This window comes from Schistocerca serialis, chromosome 4, assembly GCF_023864345.2.
Source record: "Schistocerca serialis cubense isolate TAMUIC-IGC-003099 chromosome 4, iqSchSeri2.2, whole genome shotgun sequence".
Lineage (NCBI taxonomy): Eukaryota > Metazoa > Arthropoda > Insecta > Orthoptera > Acrididae > Schistocerca > Schistocerca serialis.
Window position 1 is genome coordinate 313,306,692 of NC_064641.1, and position 23,505 is coordinate 313,330,196.

Genomic DNA, 23,505 nt, shown 5'->3' on the forward strand with positions numbered 1-23,505 from the left:
CACGGAATTAAACAAGGGATGAGATTTGTTCATATTTGTTGTTAGTTTTGAGTCTAAGGGAGAAGGGAGTTATTTAAATTAAAATAAAATATCCATTTGCCGATGAAGCCGATTGGCAATCCCTCACGAGATGCAAGTCCCTAATGGGACTTGAATAACGTGACAGAATCATTGCAGAATTTACGAGCACCTTGCAAACGCTGCAAATCAATTGTTTACTGTCGAATCTGCGGGGGGGGGGGGGGGGGGGGAAGGCGAGTGTTCAGTGGAGACCCTGGATGGCTTCGAAAAGTGTTTGTTTTCTGGTATATACACCCGGTTAGAATTTCAACAGACTTGTTCCCGCATAACATGGCTATAGAATGCAGAGCCATACAGAATTCTGGCGGGGTTCTCGGATCCAAATTCTTGGAAGGCCGCTGGAGACTTCGTTGTGACGAAATGGTTTTGAAAGTCCTTTCAGTGGCGCTGATATTTCTGCGGCGTTTCGATAGACAGTCGATTTTGATAAATGTATAGTTTTATTTGGCATTTAATTAATAGGCTGCAATTCAGAATTTATGATAGATATAAGTTTCTTTAAATTTAAGGCATTCTGCATCAACGCTATTGATTTGGCGATTTGGATATTTATGTTATTGTATTATGAATTTGTGTCTTGTAAAGTTGGGTGCTACTTCATAATACATACGGCACGCCAACATGTTATGAGGTGGAGGTGTGTGAGTTAACGAGCATTTCGCTGTCATCAAAGTATATGCCAGAAAGAGTCAGCCTTCAGGAATAATGAAACGAACTGTGTCGTTCAGGACTGTGTGCCACAAAGAGTGCAGATTCGCCACGAGATGGGCATATTCATAGGATCTATTGTGCTGTATAAGGCCTAAGCGCAGTTGTGTGCGAGGGGGACAGACGAGAACCTTCGTCATTGGGAATCCCCGCAGAAGCTGTTTCTGGCCAGGGAGCTACAGTAGTGTTAAATATGAAAGATCTAAGATCGGCCATAAAGGCAAACATTTCGAAATCATTTAGAATTCTGCAGTAATTCAGGGAATGAAGAGACAGTAACTTTAGTCTACCATCCGTCATACATTTTTATAGTGATCCCAATTAAACTTGAATATTGATCATATTTATAGTAGTATAAGATTTACTGTTAAAGTGAAAGTAACAAGTTTTGTAACAAAGATCTGAATGCTAAAACCTGAACGCTTTGGTCGATCTTAACGATCGACATTTCACATGAAAGCGAATCACTGAAATGACAAATATTGTAAATATCAGTATATAGTAAATTTAAACTATCAGTATTTTCAGTTAAGAATCAGATCATCATTTCCTCCACAAAAAACGCATTGAACGATGACAGCATGACACCTTACTGAATAATTAGGTAAAAGAATATTTGTTGTAGAGTTTAGTGCATAATAGGTACTTGTGTTTCTTATTATCAGAAAGCTCACTGGTGCAGGGTTACTGGCCGTGACATTCGAAGTTAAGAAAGAAATTGTATTGGTTCTATGTAAGAGAATTCAACGTTTATTAGTTATTGGATATTATTGTTACTTTATTTAGAATGTAAATATTTAGAATTTAAATATGTTAAAATGTGAAATAATGTAGAATAAGCTGTAGCCAATCAGATGGATGGCTTCAGGAAATGGAAGTGCCCTAGTCAGTTGAGGGAGGATGTTCGGCGCGCGGGAAACGCGGCCGTGGACTGGCAGAGGGACAGTGCTGGTGGAGATGCGAAATCGAACGGTCGGTATTTAGGTAGCTAGGAAGGGCAGCGACAGATAATTTCGCGTTGTGTGGTATCGCGGGACTTAGTCTCTGAGCGGTGAGCAGCTGTGCGCCTAGTGTGAACACTAACTTTTCACGCAGTTAACGACACGGTGCATTGGACTTGCAGTTCGGGATGAGATTGTAGATGCTCGAACTGTGTCAAATGGATATGCGCTCTAATGTAATAGTAATTCCAAATACTACAACTTTCGCTATTAGTTTGCTTTCTGAATAAACATTATTCTATCCAAATCGCAACCGTGTGGCCTACATCATTTATGGGTCATTAATTTCGGTCCAGATATTATTATTACTGTTGTTATATGTTACATAAACGTTTTATGTTTCGTACAATTTCGCTAACTTCTCATCAGCCAGACAATTTAACCAAAGGTTCACAAGTGTCTAATGTAGGGTGTGTAATGCGATACGTTCGGTTCAGCCGCAAGACGAGTTTGAGCCAAGACATTTCGACGAAGAGGAACCTCAGGTAAGCCCCAACATCTTTGGAAGTCAGCTTGCAATGAAAAATGGCTTGAGATTGTAGTTTAAATTTTTCGCATAGCATGCTGTATAGCATTGCCGGACTTGATGATGTAAATTCGTGGCGTAGCTGATATTTCATTGCAAATTACATATTTTAGAGTTTTGTAAATTTCTTGTGCTGTATAGCTTGTGCTACCTAATTACATTTTATCGTGTTTGTTTAATTATTCAGTGTATTCTAGTTCCATGGTACTGAATCCCAGGTATTTCGGGCGATTTCTTTAATTTTCGTCATTCTCTAGCGTAGTGACCTGATGGAAGATTTTCCTGAAGAAAATCTAACATAATTAGTGTAGTTCAAATATGCCCTACCCCACTGAGCCGTTAACGCTAATTTTGTCTTGTTTTTCCTACGTATGACTTTCATCGTAACTGTTAATGTACTTGCTTCCGTGGGGCCAGCTCGCTTGCGTTAATCGTCGACGCTTGTGCCCCTGAGAGTGTCGAGCTTGCCAGTCAGCACATCTGCGATCCGGAATTGACATTTAAATATCGGGCGACAGAACTTGTTGTATGTAACCATTCCAGAAGAAATCCGTCTCTATATTGTGCCTGTTGTAACCAGTACAAGCAGCTAATTGGCAAACATAAGCTGTTGTTCATTATGGATGGAAAATGGCCTTTAGCCTTTAGTACTTCATGTAATAACTGAAACTTGACTATTTTTCATGTTCCAAGAAGTTGCTTACTATTCATTTTGATATTATTCCATCTTTCCTGTTACTGTGCTGATTAATGGTTGTACCGGTGTAATCTCCTGTATTAAAATACTGTTCTGACACTAATTTCCTTAAGGCAATATTATTGATCAAGTTCACTTTCTCAAAGAGTACTATTCTTCATTCAACTACTTGCGCTTAAGAGGATGGTTTCACCCGGTAAATGAATTTAGTTTCTTTACAAAAAAAAATTGTTACACTGTTTTATTCTGAAGATCAGCCAAACTGTGTACCTTGATTTTGATGTTACTCTACTGACTTATAAATCAAATTCTGGATTAACTGATGCTTTATAGTAACCTTCTTCATTAATTGTTTAATTTACTTGTTGATTTGTCAATGGTTGAAACCTCGGAGTCAGGTTCTTCCATGTGAGTGTTCTTCTAGAAAATCCGCGGGGCGTAATATGCCCATTTAAGTAGTAATTATATATACAACCAGCGAAAGTATCCTTATACAGGCACTGCAACTAACAAATACTATTCTCAAAACAAGTGTTAACAGTAATGAAACTTTTAAAGTTTCAGAGGTTGCAATGTACTGTTTTGAGGAATGCTAAAAGTCTTCCGTAAAACCACTTAAAATATCGAATACAACACAGGAAAATTTACGCTATGGTAAAAATGGTCGGAACTCACCAACTTCTTCATCTGATACAGGATTCAAACATGTAAGCCCAAACGATAGTTCAGCGGCGGCACTTACGTGACACACGAGTCGTGTAGTCTGTCTAGTGACCAACATCGTTACAGCTAAAGCACGATCCGGCATCCAATGTGCCGACGCTGTTTCCCTAACTATATGTGCTTATTGTGTCCTCATAGAAGATTATACTGTGAGCCGTGCTGCAGACAAAAAAGAAAATGTGGCGGAAGCTAGCAAAAGCGGGAACGAAAACACGTAATTGCCGCAGTAGAACTCTGGTCGTAGTGGTTTAGTTCTAAGAGGTACTCATCATTGAATACAATGCGATTCCAGGCCGAAGACGTGTTTTGGGACACTCCATACAGCGGTGGGATACCAACATGAGTGTCGCCGGAAAAACAGGAGTAATGTTCGGAGATGCCGTTTATTTCCACAGCAGGAATCCTTCAGTTGCCATCCGTGGCACCCTTACGGCAAAGCGGCACAGCTTCACTGAAGCCATCCTGGTCTTAAATTTCAGCGCGATAATTCCCACCGGCACACGGCGAGAGTTTCTATCGCTTATATTTGTGCTTACCAAAGCCTACATAGGGCAGTAAGGTCGCTGGATCTCTCTCCAATTGAAAACTTTTGGAGCCTTATGAGCAGGGCCCTCCAACCAGGTCGGGATTTTGGCAGTCTAAACGCGCCGATTGGACTGAATTTGCCACGATATCCCTCAGGAGGACATCCAACAAATCTGTGGTGTCACCGCCAGACACCACACTTGCTAGGTGGTAGCATTTAAATCAGCCGCGGTCCGTTAGTATACGTCGGACCCGGGTGTCGCCACTATCAGTCATTGCAGACCGAGCGCCGCCACATGGCAAGTCTAGAGAGACTTTCTAGCACTCGCCCCAGTTGTACAACCGACTTTGCTAGCGATGGTCCACTGGTAAAATACGCTCTCATTTGCCGAGACGATAGTTAGCATAGCCTTCAGCTACGTCATTTGCTACGACCTATCAAGGCGCCATTACCAGTTACTATTGATACTGAGTCATGTACAGTCAAGAGCGACGCTCATCATTAATGGATTAAGTTAAGTATTCCACCAGCTACGTCCGTTTTTCTAAAGTCTAATTTCCTTGTCCTATTCCAGACCGCACGCCAGCCTGCGTGAGCTAAAACGCGTGCCTTTCGGCTTCCTCTAGTAAACCGGTGTGGGCTCTCCTGCCAACCCACAATACTATCAATATATGCAAATTCGAATAACTGCTTGCTTAATGGTCACAGGTGGGCCTACGAATTATTGACTGGCTCATTTTGTGAACCTACTTCTCTTGATTTAGTCATCAATTTCCTTACGATATTTTTATATTTTCCTGTACTTCTACAACATCTCTAAAGATCTGTATCATTTTGACAATGCCTCTGGGTACGGCTCCCTTTTTATTCTTCTTTTTAGAGGGAACTTTGGGACGCTAACTCATATGAGGGCGCGAAGGATAGAGATAACTTTTCCAATTAGGCGGCTTAACATACCATTCTGGCTCTCCCAGCTATTCACACCACAGAACTTTACGTTGCAAAGAAAACCGCAAAAGTTTTCTGTCCTTTTATGATCAACAACCAATTAAATAAGCTTTCTTGTTGGTACTAGTTTCTGTTACAAACGAGGAACTATATGCTCAGATACGTTCTCCGCTGTTCAACCGACGTCAAAAAAATTGCAGTCCTGCAGCCAGCACAACATACGACACGTTTATATAACGTAACGCAAGAATAAGTACGCGTGCGCCAAAGACAAATGACTAATAGCTGTGAAGCGTAAAGCCTTATCGGTCGAATGCGGCATCGTGTGTCTGTAGAAAAATTAGTGTGACGGAGGACTTCGTTTGTTTAAGAGCTGTTACTTCTTTCCTTGCGGAAAAAATGATACATAAATAACGGAACAATGAACTGTCGTGAATTTTCTCACGAAACCTGGAAAGACTGTTACTGAAAGCTATCATTTAATAAAATAAGTGATTGGTGAAGCCTGTTTATCATATTCCCCAGTGTTTGAGTGGCTGAAATGTTTCGATATGGTCGAGAAGTTATTGACGATGGCTCATGCCTGGGGCGATTTTCAACATGAAAAAGTATGTGATATATCAAAAAGTACGTAATACAATTCGATATGACCGTCGGTTGAGTGTTCGATCGATTGGTGATAGAGTAGGAATTGACATAGAATTCGTATGGCAAATTTAACATAAAGAAAAGTGTGTGCGAAACTAGTGCCGAAGATGATCACGATCGAAGTAAAACAAGCTAGTGAAAATGCTTGTACTGGCGCGTTGAACAGCATTGCAGAGTTTCCTATTTCTACGGGAGATCGATAGCTTGTGAGGAATAATGGTTTTTCACTTACAATCGAGAAACTAATCGCCAGTCAACTCCTTGGAAGGCCCCAACTTCACAGACAGTGAAAGAAGCAGGAAAAGACAAACCAAGATTGAAAGTAATGATGTCGCGTTTCGATATTCTTGGAGGTGTGCATCTTCACAGGTTTCCTGCATTTCAAACTATTGATCTGCTCTACTACCTGGAGATCCTTACTCAACTCCGTGAGAAACTAATAAAAGAGTAACTACATATGTGGAAGAAGTAGTCGTCGGTTCTGCATTAAGATTACGCACCAGATCATCCCGCTTTTATCGTTATGAGATTTTTAACGAAGTAAAGCATCTCGTTGTTAGACTACCCACCGCATTCGCCTGACCTAGCACCACGTGACTTTTATATATTCCCTAAGCTTAAATCTGCACTAAAAGGGTATACCTTTCAGCCTGCTCAAGCCGTGAAACAATAAGTGGCACGCGTTGTCAAGGATCTCACAGAGGAAGACGTCCAGCATTGTTTCCAGTTACGGAAAATTCGCATGGAGCGTTGTAGGGACGAGGAGGGGATTATATTGAGGGTGCCAGTAACTAAATATGTATGTTTGTGAAATAAAATGTTTTACAGCCATCTCCCGTTATTTATAGTCACATCTCGTAAGTTTGTGCAATAAATACACATTAACAGCGCCGAACAAAAAGTCAGCCATCACAATACTTTTTAGTTGTCCCGTCATGTTATGCACAAAACACTACTATTTCATGTTTGGGTTTTAAAACAGTAGACGACATCAATACTGAATTCGTAGATTTTGATTCACTAAGCACTGAATTACTTACATATTTTCACAAGGATTAGGATGCGCATTCTCATCTAAATTTTTCTGCAGCACCGTAGTACTTTGTAGCTTGACAATGCCAGCAGCATTGCGAGTTCGGCTCACGTCCGAATTAGATCGTTTGTGGTGCAACAAGACATCTTCGCCCCAGTCACATCCACTTCGGTCGGTGTTACGGACACCACATGGTCTCTACGTTTTTGTGGTCACTTTAATCAACTAGAAAAGCAAAATCAGAGACGGTCTTTTATCCCATGCCGAGCCTAGGAGACCTCATGTCAAGCTTTTCGGGTGAATAATACTTCTCTAAAACTGATTTATCCGATGCTTATTTGCACATGCCGCTATATATACAGATTCGCCAGTCCAGGATTTCAGGTCAACACTCAATTTGGATTTTTTTTTATGAGTAGCTGATTCAAAATATTTCGAATGCAGTCAGTTATGTGGACGATGTATTATTGAGTGCCACTGCAAATGAACTTACGTCTACTTTTACAGACAATGCAACAAAACGGACAAAAGTACTACTTACAGAATTGTGTATTATGCCAATAGGGTCCACATATTGATACGTAAAAGACTCCAACCAACTCAACTTATACAAGCCATAAAAGAATCCCAGAGTCTACAGACAAAGACCTTCAGTTTTTTGTCAGCAAAATAAATTACTGTGCACAATTTTTATCAATTGCTGCCCAGATTACCTGACCCGTTAATAATATAAGCCAGAAATATGAATGGCCAAAGCAGTATCAGGAGACTTTTCTCAATTTAAACCACTATCTGAAGTCTGCTCCTTGTCTGGCTACGTGTCAGCCTTCATAGTGTCTTATCCTGGCTGCCGTTGTTTATCAATACAGCACTGAGACCCTTCCTTCTCACAAAAGCGATGGTAGGCAGGAATAGCCAATCAGATTCATGTCAAAAAAATTTCATTTCAGCCCAGATATTTTACCTACGAAACGAAGAACAAGTATTTCCTGTCATATTTCACTTTAAAAATTTCCATATATATCATTAGGGTACAAAAATTTCACCTCAAAAATGATTACGAAACATTAAATTCATTATTCGGCCCTGAGAACTGTTATTTTTAGAAAGAACAGCACTATGCCTATAATGCATTTGTAGCAGTTATAATTATTCAATTCACTATTAGCCGACAGCACAACATGCTGACGCCGACGCCCTATCCAGATTAGCTATGGGATCAGAGCCCACGTTTGACTCTCTGGAATAATCATATTTTATTATCGCTATTTCCGCAACTGTTAAGGATGCATCCGGGAGCCTTATCGCCAGATCGAATTGCATTCTATTCATTATTCATCACTCCTTTGATGCGGCCCGCTACGAATTCCTCTTTTGTGCCAGCATTGTCATCTGAGGACAGCAACTATACACTACGTTCTTAGTTAATTGTCAGATATATTTAATTATTTGCCGAGCTGATTTCACCCTCTACAGTTCCTTCTAATGCTACGAGAGGGTATCCCTATTTTCGTAACAGATGTCACATCACCCTTTTCGTACTTTTCTCGTTGATTTTTTATATATGCCGTTCCTTGGCAATTCTGCGGGGATCATCATAATTCCCTACCTTATCGGTCTACCTCACTTTCAACATTCGTCTGTAGCACCACGTAAATAATGTTTTAATTCCCTTTTGTTCCGTTTTTCCCGAAGTTCTTGTTTCACTACCAACGAGCTTTGTGCTGCAAACGTACATTCTCAGAAATTTCTTGTTCAAATTGAGGCCTATAGGCTTCCCTAGGCCAGGGATACCCTTTTTGCCAATGCTAATTTCTTTTCCTCTCCCTCTCGCTTCGTCTATGTGGGTTATTTTGTTGCGTCCACTTCATGGTCACACATTCTGATGTTAATTTTATAGCTGTTCTCATTTCTGTTATTTCTTATTTAGTTTACTCTTATCCCATGTTCTGTAGTCATCAGACTGTTCGTGCCATTCAACATATTCTCTTATTCTTCTTCATTTTCACTGAGCTTAGCAATACCATCAGCGCATCTTCTATACGACGCCATTTCCTCCTGCATTTTAATGCGAATGTTGAAACTTCCTTTTATTTCTGTCATTGCATCTTAGTAGTATAAATTGGACAGTAGGGGTGAAGGACTACTTATCTGTCTTATATCATTTTTAATCGAAGCACTTTGTTCCTGGTGTTTCGCTCTTATTCTTCCCTCTTTGTTCTTGTTCATACTGTAGATTTCCCGTCTTCACCTATAGTATACCCCTGTTTTTTTATCAGAATTTCGAACACCTTGCTCATTTCTACACTGTCGCACACTTTTTCCAGTTTGTCAGATAGTACGAAAATGTTTTTGGTTTTTCTTATCTTGCTTTCATTATCAACCGCAACGTCCTAATTGCCTCTCCTCTACCTTCATCTTTCCTAAAACCAAACTGATCGCCATCTAGCAGATTCTCAATTTTCGTTTCCATTTTTCTTTATATTAAGCGTGTTCTTTTTTATATTACTCCTAGATGCATGAGCTTTTAAGATGATTAGGCGATATTTCTCGCCATTGTCGGCTCTTTCAGCCTTCCGAATCGTCCGGATGAATTTTTTCCGAAGTCTGATGGTATATCATGGTTCTCATGCATTCTACGCACCAACATGCATGGTTGTTTTAGAAATTCTAATTGAATGTTACCTAAATCTTCAGCGTTATTTAATCTTAAGTAGTCCAAAGCTCCTGCAAAATCTTATTCTAATACTGGATTCTTTATCTCGTTACTGTCGATTCCTGTTTGTCCCTCCATCACGTCATCTGATGAATCCTCTCCTTCATACAAGCCTTGAATGTACTCTTTCCACATATAGATAGAGAGCATCATGACTGATACAGGGATTAGTGATTCAAGGTCGTTGTAGCTAGGCTCCATACCGTTTCTTCCAAATCCACCAGAAACAAACGCAAAATAATTTTATTTCAAAAAGCGGATAAAGTGTCACTACAAGCCTTCCTAAGAGACAATCTCCATTCCTTCCGAACTGACTCTGCAAATGTAGACGAGATGTTGCTCAAAGATATAGTAGCAACAGCAATTGAGAGATTCGTACCTCATAAATTGGCAACAGATGGAACTGATCCCTCATGGTACACGAAACAGGTCCGAAAGCTGTTGCAGAGGCAACGGAAAAAGCATAAGAAGTTCAGAAGAACGAGAAATCCCGAAAATTGGCTAAAATTTACAGACGATCGAAATTTGGCATGGACTTCAATGCGAGATGCCTTTAATAGGTTCGACAACGAAACATTGTCTCGAAATTTGGTAGAAAATCCGAAAAAAATCTGGTCGTATGTAAAGTACACAAGCGGCAAGACCCAGTCAATACCTTCGCTGCGCAGTGCCGATGGTACTGTTACTGACGACTGTGCCGCTAAAGCGGAGTTATTGAACGCAGTTTTCCGAAATTACTTCACCAGGGAAGACGAATGGAATATTCCAGAATTTGAAACACGAACAGCTGCTAGCATGAGTTTCTTAGAAGTAGATACCTTGTGGGTTGCGAAACAACTCAAATCGCTTGGTACGGGCAAGTCTTCAGGTCCAGATTGTATACCGAATAGGTTACTTTCAGATTACGCTGATACAATAGCTCCCTACTTGGCAGTAATATACAACCCCTCGCACACCGATGGATCTGTACCTACAGATGGGAAAATTGCGCAGGTCGCACTAGTGTTTAAGAAGGGTAGTAGGAGTAATCCATCGAACTACAGACCTATATCATTGACGTCGGTTTGCAGTAGGGTTTTGGAGCATATACTATATTCAAACATTATGAATCACTTAGAAGGGAACGATATAATGATACGTAATCAGCATGGTTTCAGAAAACATCGTTCTTGTGCAACGCTGCTAGCTCTTTATTCGCACGAAGTAATGGCCGCTATCGACAGGGTGAGGAGGCAGTTGACGCTAAATAAGGAAAAGTGTGAGGCGATCCACGTGAGGTCCAAAAGAAATCCGTTGGAATTCGATTACTCGATAAATAGTAAAATTCTCAAGGCAGTCAATTCAACTAAGTACCTGGGTGTTAAAATTACGAACAACTTCAGTTGGAAAGACCACTGGCGAGCCAAATGCTGCGTTTCATTGGCAGGACACTTAGAAGATGCAACAAGTGCACTAAAGAGACAACTTACACTACACTCGTTCGTCCTCTGTTAGAATATTGCTGTGCGGTGTGGGATCCTTACCAGGTGGGATTGACGGAGGACATCGAAAGAGTGCGAAAAAGAGCAGCTCGTTTTGTATTATCACGTAATAGGGGAGAGAGTGTGGCAGATATGATACGCGAGTTGGGATGGAAGTCATTAAAGCTAAGACGTTTTTCGTCGCGGCGAGATCTATTTACGAAATTTCAGTCTCCAACTTTCTCTTCCGAATGCGAAAGCATTTTGCTGAGCCCAACCTACATAGGTAGGAATGATCATCAAAATAAAATAAGAGAAATCAGAGCTCGAACAGAAAGGTTTAGGTGTTCGTTTTTCCCGCGCGCTGATCGGGAGTGGAATGGTAGAAAGATCGGATGACTGTGGTTCGATGAACCCTCTGCCAAGCACTTAAATGTGAATTGCAGAGTAATCATGTAGATGTATATGTAGATGTACTCTCTATCCTCTGCATTCAACAGTACAACTCCTTTTTCCATATTAATGTTGTCTCCCTTATTTTTGTTGCTTTTTTTCCTTTTGTGTATGCTGTGTGGGTCTCCGTTGCTCTCTTGATGTTATGTGTGCTGTCTTTAGTTCCACCAAAGGTTGCGTTGACGTTTGCGTTTGCTGTGTGGGTCCTTACAACAATCATTTCTTTTTCGATTTCTTCACATTTTCCTTCAGCCATCTCTCCTTACCTTCCCTGTTCCTCCAATTTATTACATTGTTATGTCGCGTGTAGTTCTGTCTTTCTGAATTTCTATGATAATTGTGCTTCCTACTTTCGTCGACCAACTGAAGTATCTCTTCTGTTACACTTGGTTCTTCGCAGTTTTCTTCCCTATATCTACGTTTCTCGTTCCAGCTTCTGTGGTTGCCCTTTATAGAGATGGTCAATCCTCTTCAACTGAAATTTCTACTGTTTTTTTCATCATCGTAGTATCTACAGCCTCAGAGGTCTTCCAGCGTATCTCTTCATTCCTTAATACTTCCGTATCCCACTTCTTTGGCCTAGTCTCTTCAGCCTGAGCCGTGGAGACTTCATTCCATGGTTTTTTCCGCTTTCCTTTGCTGGCACCCCGGTAGGTGGCATGAATAACCCTTAGCTTCCTGTGTGTTATCGCTGACACGGAGTCTTGAAAACAGGTCGGAGCTTGTGGAGTGGGGAAGTGTCTGGGTACGTGGTGAGAGGGGAACTCGGACAGTGATCGGCCCGTCGGCTGTGTGGACTATAGGCTCTGTTTGTGCGCAGACCGGTTGGCTGCGAGTGTGCCGTTAGGGGCTGCGTCGAAGTTATCACCACACCCATTCGTGTGCTTCAGCTGAGTTGTCCCTTACGTCCATGCTGTGCGCAGTTGGCGTTTTGATCTGGGCTGAAATTATGGAGCAACGACTTCCTGGTGTAGCAATGGCTGGTATTGCTCGCGTTGAGATAGGCGCGCGTTTGTGACATTCGCTTTGTGGATCTCAAAAGAATTTTTAACACTTCGTATTTACCGATAACCACAACTGATCTGTGTGAGTGTGATTTATTTAATGGTTAGTGCTTGTTCCGCAGGCTAAACTGCAGCTGCTTGCCATCATATGTACTACTTAACCTTTGCCTTACCGTTAATTGTTTACGCCACAAGCTGTCGGGATCCCCAGATCTGGTGACTTTCAAATCAGCGTTAACTTCCTATGAGCCGGCAGGGTATTTTTTGTTACCACAGTGTTTAATGAAATTGAGTGTTGCTATTGAATTGTTTGTAAGGTCTGTGGTAAATTTAGTTTATTACGCGGTTGTGTTTAACTAGCTATTCCTCCAGATGATGGGAAAACCAGTACAATTAAATAATTACTTGAAGAGTAGTGTCTCCCAAGCGACCACAGAAGGTTTGGTGTTTCAAACAAGAAGGAACAAATATGTGAAAGGAATTCAGTGAGGAATACTAGATTTTTAGTAAGAAAAAAGGGCCTAAGTCAGTTGGGTATCAGCTAAGTCAGTTCAGTCTAGAAAAAATACATTATACTAAGAGACAGGGGCTAAGCTGTTGTCAAAAAGGAGAAAGATCACCACTGGGAAAATACGTGCAAGCAAATAGGTGATACTAGTGGCTATAAGATATCTCTGAAGTATGGAAGACCTTAAGGTATATGAGAAGGTAAGATACAGGCAATATCTCCAATGGACATCATTTCACAATGGACAGTTACAGGAATAAAGGAAGCAGAATATGAGGTAGAAGTGGTTTAAGAATGAGAGAGAAGGAAGTAAATAACAATGCAACTATATCTACATCTATATTTTTGTACAGACTCTGCAAGCCACCGGATCGTGTATGGCGGAGAGTACCCAATACCACTACTAGTAATTATCTCTCCTGGTCCACTCGCAAACAGAACGAGCGAAAACTTCTCTCTATATGCCTCTTAACTTCTTGGTCATTGCGCGAAATGTAGTGTGGCGTCAGTAGAATCGTCCTGCAGTCAGCCTCAAATGCCAGTTCTCTTAATTTTCTCACTAGTGCTCCTCGAATAGAAGGTCGCGTACACTCCAGCGATTCCCATTCGAGTTCCCGATGCTCTCCGTAATACTTACGCCTTGTTCGAAACATCCGGTAACAAACCTACTAGTCTGCCTCTGAATTGCTTCAATGTTGTTGTTGTTGTTGTTGTTATAGCCTTCAGTCCAGAGACTGGTTTGATGCAGCTCTCCATGCTGCTGTATCCTGTGCCAGCTTCTTCATCTCCCAGTACTTACTGCAACCTACATCCTTCTGAATCTGTTTTGTGTATTGCTTCAATATCTTCCTTTAATCCGACCTCGTGCGGATCCCAAAAACTTGAGCAGTATTCAACAATGCGCCTCACTAGTGTCCTATATGCAGTCTTCTTTAGACATGAAGCACACTTTCCTGAAGTTCTCTCAATAAACGGAAGCCGACCATTCGCCTTTCCAACTACAATCCTTACATGCTCTTTCCATTTTATGCTGCTTTCCAACGTTACGTGTAGACATTTAATCAACTTGATTGTGTCAAGCAGCACAATACTGCTGCTGTATGTGAACATTATCGGTCTGTTTTACCTACTCATCAGCATTAAGCTACATGTTTCTACATTCAGAGTTACTTGATGTGGAGAAAGCTTTAAGGAGAGCAAAATTTAACAAAACTTCTACCAAATGTTATAGTGGAGCTCTTGAAATATAGAGATGGAAAGATAGTAGAATACATGTTCGTAATTTTTAACAAAATATAAACTGGAGGACAAACCTAGAGACTGGAGCGTGTCATTTATTAGTAACATATATTAAACGGGGACAAAAATCTTGTTCGTGTTGTAGGATGATTGATGTAATACGCTCAAAATGGAGAAAGAAGTCTTTAGTGGTTTGGGCAAGTTAAAAGAATCAGAAACGACAGATGGCCCAAGAAATTGTTAATGTGGGCCCCAAGAACATCTAAATGAGCACGGCCACCTTGTCATGGAAGTTACACACTGTGCAATCACGCTATGTCGCAGCCGCCTATGACCAACGTGAAGCTGCAATAACCCCTCGCTGACGGCAGGTGAGAGAACTAGCAGCGGTGGGTATATCATGCATGTCTAGCGGACGAGGAAAGTAACGTTTCAGTCAACGTCTAAACGCGTAAAAGTAACGATTTAAGTGATCTCCAAAACTGCATGATCATTGGCTTTAGAGCGAGGCTGGAAGACTTTTCGAAACGCCTAAAAGTCTAAAGTGTCCGCTTGCCGCAGGGCAACTTTGATGAAACATGGCCCATACATGACAGAGGTTAACAGCAGCTTCGGAGATGTGTATGGGTTAATATACGTGCAATTGTTGAGCAACTGACCGCCTAGATGAACCAAGGGACTACCAACAGTGTATCCTCGATGACAGTCCAGCAGACGTTAAGGGCTACCTAAAGTGTCACATCATTGACTGTTCGGAGAACTTTGCCGCCTCTGCAGCGGGCACCTGCTTCAAGCATCCACCCTGACAGCTGTTGATCGCCTCCAAAGGCAGGAAACTGCACGCCAAAACCACGACTGAATATTCACCGAGTGGTGACAGGTGACGTTTTCAGATTAATCACATTTTGCGTTCCATTGGACACATGGCCATTAGCTCATATGGCCCTTCAACCAACATAAGAAGGTCCAAGCTGGAGGAGGGAGGATTATGTTGCAAGGAATGTTTTGGTGGAGTTTTCTGAGTGATCTTAATGGATCAATACAGGTATGAGCTTATTCTTGGGAAACATGTCCAACTCTATGTGAAGTATGTCTTTCATCGGCACGATAGGGTCTACCTGGAGGACAATACAACGTGTAACACAGCTCAAATTGTACGTGCGTGGTTCAAAGAACAGCAGGCTGAGTTTATCACACTCCCCTGGCCACCAAACTCCTCGAATTTAAACACAATCGAGATTCTGTGGACAAACTTGATAGAATTGATCGCGTCAAGGATACTCAGCCAAGGAACCTAGTGCAGCTGGTCACGGTACAGGAGTCGGTGTTGCTCTCTATCCCTGTAGGTACCTTATAAAACCTCACTGATATCTACATCTACATCTACATCTATACTCCGCGAGCCACCTTACGGTGTGTGGCGGAGGGTACTTATTGTACCACTATCTGATCCCCCCTTCCCTGTTCCATTCACGAATTGTGCGTGGGAAGAACGACTTCTTGTAAGTCTCCGTATTTGCTCTAATTTCTCGGATCTTTTCGTTGTGATCATTACGCGAGATATATGTGGGCGGTAGTAATATGTTGCCTATCTCTTCCCGGAATGTGCTCTCTCGTAATTTCGATAATAAACCTCTCCGTATTGCGTAACGCCTTTCTTGAAGTGTCCGCCACTGGAGCTTGTTCAGCATCTCCGTAACGCTCTCGCGCTGACTAAATGTCCCCATGACGAATCGCGCTGCTTTTCGCTGGATCATGTCTATCTCTTCTATTAATCCAACCTGGTAAGGGTCCCATACTGATGAGCAATACTCAAGAATCGGACGAACAAGCGTTTTGTAAGCTACTTCTTTCGTCGATGAGTCACATTTTCTTAGAATTCTTCCTATGAATCTCAACCTGGCGCCTGCTTTTCCCACTATTTGTTTTATGTGATCATTCCACTTCAGATCGCTCCGGATAGTAACTCCTAAGTATTTTACGGTCGTTACCGCTTCCAATGATTTACCACCTATGGCATAATCGTACTGGAATGCATTTCTGCCCCTATGTATGCGCATTATATTACATTTATCTACGTTTAGGGAAAGCTGCCAGCTGTCGCACCATGCATTAATCCTCTGCAGGTCCTCCTGGAGTACGTACGAGTCTTCTGATGTTGCTACTTTCTTGTAGACAACCGTGTCACCTGCAAATAGCCTCACGGAGCTACCGATGTTGTCAAGTAAGTCATTTATGTATATTGTAAACAATAAAGGTCCTATCACGCTTCCCTGCGGTACTCCCGAAATTACCTCTACATCTGCAGATTTTGAACCGTTAAGAATGACATGTTGTGTTCTTTCTTCTAGGAAATCCTGAATCCAATCACAAACCTGGTCCGATATTCCGTAAGCTCGTATTTTTTTCACTAAACGTAAGTGCGGAACCGTATCAAATGCCTTCCTGAAGTCCAGGAATACGGCATCAATCTGCTCGCCAGTGTCTACGGCACTGTGAATTTCTTGGGCCAATAGGGCGAGCTGAGTTTCACATGATCTCTGTTTGCGGAATCCATGTTGGTTATGATGAAGGAGATTTGTATTATCTAAGAACGTCATAATACGAGACCACAAAACATGTTCCATTATTCTACAACAGATTGACGTAAGCGAAATAGGCCTATATTTATTCGCATCTGATTTATGACCCTTCTTGAAAATGAGAACGACCTGCGCTTTCTTCCAGTCGCTAGGTACTTTACGTTCTTCCAGCGATCTACGATAAATTGCTGATAGAAAGGGGGCAAGTTCTTTAGCATAATCACTGTAGAATCTTAAGGTATCTCGTCTGGTCCGGATGCTTTTCCGCTACTAAGTGATAGCAGTTGTTTTTCAATTCCGATATCGTTTATTTCAATATTTTCCATTTTGGCGTCCGTGCGACGGCTGAAGTCAGGGACCGTGTTACGATTTTCCGCAGTGAAACAGTTTCGGAACACTGAATTCAGTATTTCTGCCTTTCTTCGGTCGTCCTCTGTTTCGGTGCCATCGTGGTCAACGAGTGACTGAATAGGGGATTTAGATCCGCTTACCGATTTTACATATGACCAAAACTTTTTAGGGTTCTTGTTTAGATTGTTTGCCAATGCTTTATGTTCGAATTCGTTGAATGCTTCTCTCATTGTTCTCTTTACGCTCTTTTTCGCTTCGTTCAGCTTTTCCTTATCAGCTATGATTCGACTACTCTTAAACCTATGATGAAGCTTTCTTTGTTTCCGTAGTACCTTTCGTACATGATTGTTATACCACGGTGGATCTTTCCCCTCGCTTTGGACCTTAGTCGGTACGAACTTATCTAAGGCGTACTGGACGATGTTTCTGAATTTTTTCCATTTTTGTTCCACATCCTCTTCCTCAGAAATGAACGTTTGATGGTGGTCACTCAGATATTCTGCGATTTGTGCCCTATCACTCTTGTTAAGCAAATATATTTTCCTTCCTTTCTTGGCATTTCTTATTACACTTGTAGTCATTGATGCAACCACTGACTTATGATCACTGATACCCTCTTCTACATTCACGGAGTCGAAAAGTTCCGGTCTATTTGTTGCTATGAGGTCTAAAACGTCTGCGCTGCAGAAGGTGGCTTATTCAGGCAATCGACACGTGGTCTGATTAATGTGACTGGGCCGTGTACGGTAGTGGTATTAATTCTGGACACTTTGTTAGAACCTTAATTCACATTATCATGAGATGCATGTAAGTTTTGGTATACAAAATTAAAAAATTATGCTTTTATTTCTTGTTTCTAATACAACCTCTGAATAAAATCATTTTTCTGGAATATGATTTTATATTTTTTATTAACAATCAAAATGGCCTTAACTGACCAAGAACAAAAATCTTTACTCTTTTATATGATTGAACAGCTGTTTGTAATTTGTTGTGTTGCAACATATCAGTTAATGGGAGCGTCTTATTACTTCTTTATCGAGTGAGAAAAAGAGTTCAGATCATTATTGTAGCTTCAGTAGTTGCAATACATAGTCGTTACTGAGGTGATGTTTCTTTAGTGTGAGCCGAATTGAGTAGGATGATGGATCGAAAACAATGTCTCGTGTACCAAAACCTACAGATTGGTCACCAAGTAAACGAAGTAATCCAGTAACACTCCGTGAAGAAGGTTATACGAATGCAGATATACCACGATGTTTAGATGATGGCGCTACAAAGTACGGCATGAAGAAAGTTTGCAACTAGTATTAAGAAACTGGGTCAATCAAAACTGTTCCAAAAACCGGCAGGAAACCAATATTAACTAATCAAGACTAGTAGAATCTTCCATCTTTCTCTTCAAGATTGTCATCGTGCAGCAAAAGACATAAATGCTCTCTTGAAGAGTTCAATTGACGTTAGCAAATAGGCAATGGACGCAAGCAGATTGGGCTAGAGTTATTTGTAGTGTCGAGATTAAGATCAGCGTCTTTGGGAGTGACGGAGTTAAGTTCGTTCATCGTCGATAAGGTGAAGATTTAATGTCTCAATGCACCACTGCCACTATGTAGTACGGGGCTTCATGGCAAGGTATGGTACTGGATGTCTGGCAGAGTTGCAGGGCAGCGTTATTGCTAAAAGTACCAAGATTAAATCTTTGTGTTGAAATTTATGTCCTCTATTCGCGATTAGTTTGAAGATAACAACCATGGTGCATCTTTCAGCATGACAGTGCGATATGTCATACCGCGAGAATCAATAATAATTGGTTCGATGACCATAAGATTTGAGTGCTGCCTTGGTTTGGCAACAGTCCCGGCCTCAACCCAATTGTGAAGTTGTGGTCACGGCTTAAAATCATGTTCCCACGACGGAATCGCAAAACAAGAGGGAGATCCTAGAGGCCACCTTCAATTCGTGGTTCAGATTGATCAAAACAAAAGATCTTCGATATTTGGTATACTCGATGCCGCGAAGAGCTAGTGATTGAATAGAAAGGATTTTCCACTAGATACTAAGGTATGTTGCTATAGCTATCGACATTTGGTATACTCGATGTCACGAAGAGCCGGTGATTGAATAGAAACGATATCTCACGAAATAGCAGGAAACATTGCAATAGCTTTCGTATCAAGAAATTTGTAACCATCGGAACTGTTGGGCTGTGAGAATTGTGTTTGATCTTTAGAAATTTTAATTACATTTTTACATTTCAACTCTCATTTTTCAAATAGTGGACATTAAGGCAGTTTTCTGTAAATTTAAAGTGAATTATATTGTATACTTCAACTAAAATGAATTCCTGAATGCAATATTCAATGTTTCTCTAGAAATTGTCCAAAATGAACGCCACTACCACATCTTTATCGTGAGTGGGTGAAAATGGCAAAAAACTTTCGACTGAATAACGGAGACTACTAGCAGAGGAAAACGGCTAACCGCGTGATGTAAGTCATAGAACAAGAATAAAAAGAGCAAGAAGAGTTACCATCAGATCGAAGATGATGGGAGGAGAAGTACCCGTAAGTAGTGCAGGAGGTACTGTAAGTAGCACATAAAGATAACAGGAGTATCAGGCTTACATGTGTAAGAGGAAAAGAGCTTATTAATTGCTACCCTAGTAACTAGAAACTGTTGTGTTACGAAATAAAAGCTAAATTAATGCCATGATTACTATTAAAAACGTGAAGCTCACATGTTTTTTCTGAGTTATTCCACATTTCAAGGTAAAAAAGTCGTTTCCTCCATCAATGTTAGTGCACGAGTTTGAAGAGTTTATCGTCCGCCACATTACAGAATCGGACGTCCGAGGCGAAACAGCGTAACTTCGTTTTCGCAGGGGTGCACCAGGAGGTTATTGGCCAGCGACAGTTGTACGATCACAAGTGTTATGTTTCTACTGAGTGACGTTTGGTTTCCTGCGGTGGAACAACTTACAGAGCTGTAGCACAACGTTGACGTACGTCCTAGTTCATGTTTCGTCGCTGCTGTTTGCTACCACAGGAGGTACCGGCAAGATATAACTAGAGATACTTCAGACGATTGTACTGGGCATTCTACGCATGGCTTGAAGTCAAAGTAAAAAGCATCGTAGTGAAACACGTGTCACGGTTTACTGACATTACGGCATCCACTTACAATACTGCGTCATTCGTGTAAAACTCGGTCCTACAAATGTTGTTCGCGTGTTAACATCGGAAGACAAGAAGTCTGACAAACTTTTTTTGGTAGTTTCTGTATAGGTAACTATACATAATGAAGGCGCGATTCCACTTCTCACAGTTTCTATACAACAGTCTGTAGTGTCCCTGGTTCAATACCCAACGAGGTACACAAAACACTAATCTTCCATTCAGTGGGCTTGGGTGACGGGATGTGAGTGTGTGTGTGTGTGTGTGTGTGTATGTGCGTGTGTATGTGTGTGTGTGTGTGTGTGTGTGTGTGTATATGTGTTTGTGTATGCGTATGAGTGTTTTTAATGGGTTAGATTTAGGTGTGGTTTCCAAATTCATATACCGTCTTTCCAATAAAATGTCCAAGAAGTTTCTCAAATTCGTGTACAGTGAATACAGGGTTATAGAAAAGGACATACTGTTTTCCCTCTCCATTGATGTTCAGAAATTCAACTCTATAATGACCGTGGAACGGCTGAAGTTTAACTCTCAAAATGTAATTAGTGAATATGAAGGGTCAATTACTTCATCAGGTGACTCAGTTCGAGTCAAGTCCAATCTTATTCATTGTTTTGAATTATCTACTGTGTGGCAGGTTCTACTTTTGATTGTACTCCACTACGTATGTGACGCATTTAGTGCGCACCAAAATCGATTTTGCAGCTGTTAGTACATGAAGTTTGTTGACATCCGTTTCCCCCTCGAAGTAAAGTTTCCCACCTCTATAAAGCAACTTGAAGAAGTAAAATTACATCATAAGTGCTACGGACTTTTTTTGTATTACTTTTAAAGACACGCTTAATATTAAATGCATTATTTAGGATTTTGTCATAATCTATCCTTCATGGTAATTAACGCTTTGAGCTGCAGTGGTTTCTACCTACATCCACCAATTTATCAGTTTTTTATATACCGGTACCTTACACGTGAAACTACTGTTTCTCTTGACAGAGACCTCTCGTGGTACACTGAGATACTTCTGCGAATGAACTGTAGCTGTCACGTACAGCGTTGAAATCAGGAGTCGGCTTGTGGTCACGCCGAGAACATCACTGATAGTGGAAATTTGAGTTTGTACTACTGTTTTTTTATTAGTGGTCTCGAAATGAAACCGCTGTGACAGTATACAATTTCGATATAAATTCTGGGCACTTTTTCATGTTATGTATTACTATAACTTGTTGAGGTAATACAATTTCATGGACGTTCCGAGATGTGGACTGTATCTAGGAGAAATGCGAAGTAGTTTTCTGATATACCATGCGAAATAATGGGTGGAAGAGAACTTTATTTTCCGCTGGTTCCTAAGTAAAACCATTTCGTTAAAACGTTGATTCTTTACTTCTGGCCACTTACTTCTTGCTTTCGTAGCTTACTCCGGTATTAACTGTTAACTTTCTGAAAACTATTTTTAAAAGTCTTACTACCTCCTCCACACATCTGATTGTTTACTTTTTATCAGTTTCTTGTTACATTATTTGCGTACTATGATAATGAAATTTACGTTTGTATAAAATTTTCAATGAATATTTTTTCATTTTCGGAGGACTCATAGACTTAAGACGATGCATTAATTTTCTGTATAATTTTTTTGTATTCCAGAATTTTTCATAGCAAAACTGCTTAATTTTTGTAATCACAGTCACAACTACCACTTTGTTGATAATCATGTAATATCAATAATTATTTTTCACTATTAAAATCAATTAAACTTTCAATTTGAGGCTACTGAAATTACACTTCAGTGAGACGATCCAGTTGAAGAACATTTAGATCCTACGCAGGCTGAGTGCCATAAAATCCTCATTTTATCATCCAGATTAACGTTTTCCTGACTTTCCTGACGTGCTTTTCTTATTCTTTTCTAACAGCGACACTCTTGAACTCGTTCGTCAAACCAGTTTGTGCTGACACAGAAAGTTTATTAATATATAACAGTCTGTTCGGCTCAGACATTATACTTTGAGCACTTATTCTTCTTTCTGTCGAATGTAATTTCCTTTCGCATTGGTTGGACTGTTTCTGTTCACTTTAATAAGAATTGTTTAGTACCTGTTTATGTGAAATTGTTATTTGTGAAACTTTTTGTTATGAAAATTTATGTAACATAAGGACTTATTGTAAATTAGTTATCACTTCGTGAGGAGGAAGACGAGGGCAGTTGATAGGGGAGAGTGAGTCAACAGTCAATGTAAACTGTGCAAAAACGTAATATTTGAGAATAATATTCGAATTTTACTTAGTTGCTAAAGGAAATAGCTTTCCTGGAAGTTAGTTTGCAATATTCTGTGGACTGAAAAATGGTATTGTTACGCAGTGTGTTAGAGTGTCATGGTAATAGGGGTCGATAAGTCTCTATGTACATAAAACACTTCATGGACTGTGGAAGTATATCCAAATGGCAGATACTGTATTGGAAACCTGAAATGCGAATAGAAATATATTGTAGTGCATATTTACTAGCGAGGGAAGAGTAGATGAATATGCTGTTGTTACTTTCAAGAGGAGTGGCAGCTATACCAGGCCTGAGAGTTTAATAAGTGATTATAGTCGTTCAGTTGGTGGAAGTGAAAACTAACGGTCATTAAAAAGAGTTAATACTTTTCGTCACAATACAGGAAACCTTTGAACGAACTGTGCCCGGTGAGTGAGCTTGTATGAGAAAAATATCTCGAGGACGCTTCTTTCTATGGCCAAATAGGACTACGGGGTAAACCGTGAGGGCGTAGCGCAGAATTGTGGATGGTGAACTTCTAAGGAAAGTGCAAGTGAGCGAACAAATAAACCTTATATTTCGTGTACTGTTGCTACTACAATACTGTATTCTACTAGAATAAGAAGCCATATCCATTCCAGCAGTTTCCGTTGTTTTATTTAAAACTACAGTTTTCATCTGACAACAGTCTGGAACAGGAGTTACAATCAAATAATTTTTAGCGAAATTTGTTTGTAAATGATTCCCTATGTCCCCACTACTAGCAGACTACGATAGTCGGTTCCCACGGGAGAGGTCCGAAGATTTACGTATCATCCGGCAGCAGCAACATCCGGACACGTCACTGAGGTAGGAAACTCTGAGAAACACA